Source organism: Cryptomeria japonica, chromosome 7 (genome assembly GCF_030272615.1).
Source record: "Cryptomeria japonica chromosome 7, Sugi_1.0, whole genome shotgun sequence".
Classification (NCBI taxonomy): Eukaryota; Viridiplantae; Streptophyta; class Pinopsida; order Cupressales; family Cupressaceae; genus Cryptomeria; species Cryptomeria japonica.
In genome coordinates, this window is record NC_081411.1 from 577810073 (window position 1) to 577816828 (window position 6756).

The window sequence follows — 6756 nt, forward strand, 5'->3', positions numbered from 1 at the left end:
TAGGCCATAGCCGAGCGAGATGATGCATGTTGACAAGCATAGTACGTTCAAAATACATATTATCAGTAGTTCACTCCGGGCATAGATATACAGACACAGTCTGATAGACTTTACTATGCTTCTTAGGAGGATTTATACTATAGGCAGCTCTATCATGGTGTAGCTCCTGAGGGATAAAGAGCTCCTAGTTTTAGTGAGTTCAAAGGTCGATCGGGCTTTAGCAGGTCTACATCGTGGAGGACCAGTAGCGGGGGTGTTATGGGTCCACCTTAGGCATCGCCAGGACATCCTAGAGTAGGATCCAGTAGGCAGGATGCACCTGGTGATATGGGCAGTGTCAGTTGAGAGACACATTTGATATCATTTGAGCCATTTGGTGTTTGTTGTATACTCTAACACATCATCATTTTTGAGTTATATGATATGCAGTTTTGGCAGCGATCTAAATGATTGTGTTCTATTGATGATGCATGTAGTCTATATGATTTTATTTGTGCTTTCTATGTGATGTTTCTTATATGATGTTTATATGTTGTATGATTTGAAAATGAATGCAATGTTATGTGATTATATGTAATGTATTTTAAGTGTATGTGACTATCTTTGATGATTGAATGCGATTATAAAAGTGGTTAAAATAATAATGCACTTAGATGAAATGCAATCAACTAAATGAATACAATTAACATGAGATGAAATGATAATGAACTAAATGAGTGTAATGAAATGAATGATCTAAATGAATGGTATTAAACGGATTAGTTATATGAATGAAATTAATGTTTTTGTTTTAAATGTGTCAAGATCTTATTTTAGCTTTTTGTCTCAGTTAAAGTAGAAGAAATGTTAGTAGGATGAAAGATGAGATGAGAGAGAGAGAGAAAATGTTAAATGATGAAAAGAGGAGAAATAAAAATGAAGTCAATCCACTAAAAATGATGATCTTGATTGATACAATCAACGTGATGGGAAATGAAATGATATGATTGCTGATTAATAATCCTCTTGTCTTTATTAATAGTGCAACACATATTCATCACTGAGCCTTATTTTGTAACAATGGAGTTGCGTACAATGAGGTATAAAGAACTTAGACATAAAGATATCTCATTGTAATAAACAAACACTCAACAGACAAGGAGTGAACCCTCCATTCTAGGAATTATGCTAGGGGCTGAGGTATGTGTGGCATTCACAAGTTGAATGCTCTTATCATAAACACCCACTAGAGCTATTGCCTCAGAAATTCATTGGTTCACACCACAAACAACAAAAAAAGAAAAGGGTCATGCTCATCATAGCCCCTCTAGTCACTTTTGCACATCCTTGAGTAGCATAAAAACATGATCTTCACCAATTAATAAAAGATAAAAAACCAAATTAGACAAAACTCAGCAGCTTTACAGACTGTGCCTTTTCTTTGATTTGTTTGATGTGATGGTTGATAATGTTTGATCTCATAAAGTTGTGGACCCCGTTTAAGAATGACTTGTCTGGTTTTGAGTGTATCTCTTCTGTTTAAGACAAGATAAAGATCACGTTGATATGGATAGTTTGGCGATTGATAAGACTTGATCAGTTTGGTTGCAGATGTTTGATAAGATAGTTATATCTTTGTTTGGACTTCGTGCGAAGTGTTCGTTGGATATCTGTTAGGGTATTTGTTTCTCACGCGATATTTTATTGCAAGTTTTCTGTTTGACTTTTCGATGTTTTTTTGGATTTTGTGGATCATTTTTTAATGTTTTTGTTTGATTTTGCTGAATTTTTTGATGGTTTTGGTATTTTGTTGGATTTTTGATATTTTGGGTATTTTGTTGGATTTTATCCGATTTTTAGGATTTTGTTGGATTTTTCGATGTTTTGGGTATTTTCTACTTTTTGATGTTTTTGATTGATTTTCAATTTTCCAATGTTTTTGGTATTTGTTCAGGATCTTTTTATGATTTTTAGGGTTTTTCATGACTTTTTACAATTTTTAGGATTTTTTCATGACTTTTTAGAAATTTTAGGATTTTTTCATGACTTTTTACGATTTTTAGGGTTTTTCAGGACTTTTTATGATTTTTAAGGATTTTTTAATGACTTTTTATGATTTTTAGGGTTTTTTCAGTTATGCCCCCAGTATGCAGACCTATATGACAACATGATATGCAAAATGCATATGGAGAATGAATTTTCAAGCATGAACTTATGCTAATGCAATATGCAAAATGAAGATGTAGTTCCTATTTTGAACAAGGATGACTGTGTTTGTTTAGCATTTTGTAATACACCAATTGAATTGGAGGTGCAAAACATTCCATATATAAGCGATCGATTGATCCTCAAGATCCTTTGGAACATACAAATTAACACACTTAGTGGCTAGGATTTGCAGATGGAGACGCAAAAAAATTCCCCATTGATTCTCCAAACTTTGATCTTCTTTTTCTCATGTGTGTGCAAGTGAGTTAATTCCTGCTCTGGTGTTCAATAAAGATCCTTGGCATTGTATATGACTAGCTACGTGGATTATTCTAACTTCAAAAGCATCCTAGATAGAGCCTCGCTGCCAACAATATATAAGGGATCCAACAAGGTTATACACTGTAATCTCTCGAATATTGCTCCATTGCTAGTAGACTTCCATAGCCCTGATGGAGTTATTCGCATGTTCCCATAGTCAAGCTTTCTTGTCGCACTTGGATGCGTGATATTTTAGTTATATATCATTTCTCTTTTTGCCTTGAGATGGATATTTGCATAGTATTTTTCTTCTTTATCTTCTTTCCTTAACTTGTAAGTAACGAAACCTACTTTGGTATGACAATTACGATGACGCTGAAGCAAAATATTGGATCTTTCACTAGTCATATGATCAACTAGGTGTCTAGAATGAATTAGAGATTTTATTAATGTGTGAGATATAGAAATTGATAGGTTTTGGGTTAACAAGACACAAATAGTGATATCTCTACCCAACCATAGGCAAAGCGTCGTCATGGGGTGATGTTGAAAATGAATGACCTTAGGAACTCAAAATCTTCATGTCTGAATATTTTTATAAAGGAGATGACCTTTGTTTCTCTTGAATGCAAATAGATGATAAATTTGGATAGTTAACTTGTTTTATTGATGCAACTACATGAAAAAGTAGCTATGATATGCAACTATATGTTGTGCAATGAGTAATATGCGATGCAATGCAGTAAAGAAATATGCAAATGTAATGCTGAAATTTAAAAATGAACCTGTCCCTTAGAGGTAATATCTTTTTAGGTGCATGTTGTTCATGGGATCTAGGAGTGGATCTCCCTCCATTTTTGTTAGATTATAAGTGTCATTTCCAACCACTCTTGTTATTATAAAAGGACCTAACCAGTTAGGTTCAAACTTTCCCAGTTTTTTGTGTTCTACTAGGTTATTTTGGTTTTCTGTAAGAATGATATCCCCTACTTCGAAACAACATGGATTTACTCTTTTTTTATAGCTTCATCTCATTATATTTTGGTAATCTTGTAAATGATTTAGAGTGTCTTGCCATTTTTCGTCCAATAATTCAAGTTCTAGCAAATGTGCGACTTCGTAGTCTTCCTCTGATATGATGTGTTTTAGGGAGACTCTTAGCGATGGCAATTCTACCTCAATAGGCAAAATGGCTTCTGAACCATATACTAAATAATATGGTGTACCATCAGTAGCTATGTGGACACCAATTTGATAGGCCCACAAAGCTGGATTCAGTTGCAGATGCTAGTCTCGTCCAACTTCATTGACAACTTTCTTTAAAATTTTCAATATGGTTTTATTTGTTGCCTCATCTTGATCCTTGCTTTGGGGATAATAACAAGTTGCAAAATGTTGTTGAATGTGGAATTGGTCGCAATTTTTTCTCACTTCTTGATTTTCAAAAGGTCTCCCATTATCAGTAACAATACACATGGGGACTCCATATCTATAGATGATATAATTCAAGATGAATTTAGCTATCTATTTGCTTATTGTGTAGGTCATAGGGATTTCCTTGACCCATTTGGTAAAGTACTCAGTAGCTGTGATTATAAACTTGTGTCCATTGGAGGAGGTGGGGTTTATTTTCCCAACAAGATCTAGTCCCCACTATGAGAATATCCATGGTGATGTAATCAATTGAAGATGTTGAGAAGGTGTATGGATCAAGTCTCCATGTATTTGGCATTGTTTGCACTTTTGGATATATTATTAAGCATCCTTTTCCATCGTTGGCCAATAGTACCCAGTTCTCAGCAGTTTTGTTGCTAATGCAGGACCAAAAGAGTGTGCTCTACATATCCTATTGTGAACTTCTTTCAAGGCAGTTTGTGCCTCCTCAATATTAAGGCATCGAAGAAAAGTACCATCTAGGATTTTTCTGTACAAAGTATCAACAATTATTGTGTGTCTTGTATCTTGATGAATAAGTGTTTTTCTTTGATTGTGTGAGAGATCAGGAGATGTTTATTGATCATGTAGGTAGGCATACACATATTTGTACCAAGGAGATTCAAGTCCTACTATCATGCAAACATATTCAAAATATGGTATTTTGTATGCTTGTACCATGAGTTGTTCCACTATGAACTCAAAGTGAGTTCCATTATTAGGCATGTCCAAGAGAGAGCCTATTATTGCCATAGCATCAACCGCCTTATTTTGTACTCTTGGGATTTGCTCAAATGTTATATTGGTGAAATGTTGCTTGTATTCTTCCACCAAGTATTTGTAAGGTGTCAGCTTGTCATCTTTTGTATTGTAATCATCATTGACTTGATTGATAATAATCTGTGAGTCTCCATAGACTTGTAACTCCATTATTTTATATTGTATGGCAGTACGAAGTCCTATTACTAGGGCTTCATATTCACCTATGTTATTGGTACAAGGCAAGTTGATCCTGAATGATTTAGGAATGGAATCTCCTTGAGGAGTTATGAACAAAATTCCTACCCCTTCTCCATGATTGGTATGGGACCCCTCAAAATACAATTTCTAGTTTGTTAATGCTGAAAGTGTAAACACCGATTCATCTGGAAAATCTACCACCATTAGATGCTTGTCTTGTAAGGGTGCCTCTACTAGTTGGTCTTCTATGATCTATCCTTTGATGGCCTTTCTGTCGACATATTCTATGTCAAATTCACTTAGTATTATGACCCACTTGGCAAGTCTTCTGGTTAATGCTGCTTTGTTCAACGAGTACTTGAGAGGATAAAAATGTGCAATGAGTTGGACTTTATGACTCAACATATAGTGTCTTAGCTTTTGAGTGGAAAATATCACTTCGAGACATGCTCTTTCTATTTGTGTTTAGTTGAGTTTATATCCTATGAGTGTTCTACTAATATAGTAGATATCTCTCTCTTTTCCTTGCTCATCATGTTGAGCTAGGAGAGAACCTAAAGAGGAATTTGTTGCAGATATGTACAAGAGTAATGGTTTCCCATGTATTAGTGGAACCAGAATTGGTATGGAGAAAATATATTCTTTCAATGTTTGAAAAGCTTCTTGGCATTCTTCTATCCGTTTGAATGTGACACCTTTCTTCAAAAGATGTTGAAATGGTTGGCACTTATTTGCCAATTGTGAAATGAAGCGTCTTATAAATTGTAGTCTTCCTTGTAGACTTCTTAGTTGTTTGAGTGTGGTGGGTGATGGCATGTCCAATATAGCTTTTAACTTTTCAGGATCTATTTCAATGCCTCGGTTTAATACAATAAACCCCAATTGTTTACCATATATTACTCCAAACACACTTTTTGGGATTGAGACGAACATTGTATTGCTCAATTTTGTCAAATATTTTAGCTAAGACATCGAGATGATCATCCCTTGTTGTGGATTTAGCCAATAAATCATCTACATAGTCTTCCATGATTTTGTGTATCACGTCATGAAACAAGGTGGTCATTTCCCTTTGATAAGTAGTAGGTCAACATTTTTAAGGCCGAATGGCACCACATTCTAGCAATATGTTCCCCACAGACAAGTGAAAGCTATTTTATGTTGGTCTTCTAGTGCAATCCTGATATGATTATAACTAAAAAAAACATCCATGAGTGATAGCATTTCATTTTCGGTTGTCAAGTCCACTATCATGTCTATGTTAGGTAGTGGAAAATCATCTTTTGGGCAAGCCTTGTTGAGGTCTCTGAAGTCAGTGCAAATTCTGATATGTCTAGCATGTTTGGTTACTGGTACTAAATTTGAGATCCATTCTGCATAGTCTATGGGTCTGATGAAACCCACATATAACAATTTATGTAACTCGATTTTGACCAACATGGCTATGTGAGGATGCATCTTCCTAAGCTTCTATTTGTATGGCTTCATTCCTGGGAGCAATGGTAAATGATGCAAGAGTAACTATGGATCTAACCCTATCATATGAGAATAGGACCATGCAAAGTTGATTAGTCTATGTGTAAATATTTGAATAAAATTTTCTTTTTCCATTGGATTTAGAGATTTTGCTAGGTGTATCTTATGTACTGTTTCAACATCTCTGATGTTGATCTCTTCAATTTCTTCAACTAGTAATGCTGATTGTTATTTGTCTATAGGAAGAGTATCCAATTTTTTGTGGGTCATACATTCTACTTCACTCTCATCACCGAGATTGGAAGAGGAGCTTTCTTCTCCAAAGTATGCAATTCTATATAGATCTATGGAAAAACCAACTTTATGATTATCATAGGGAAGTCCATCCATTGCACCCAAGAATTCAGCTATAGCTTCATCTTGGAACCAATCTAATTG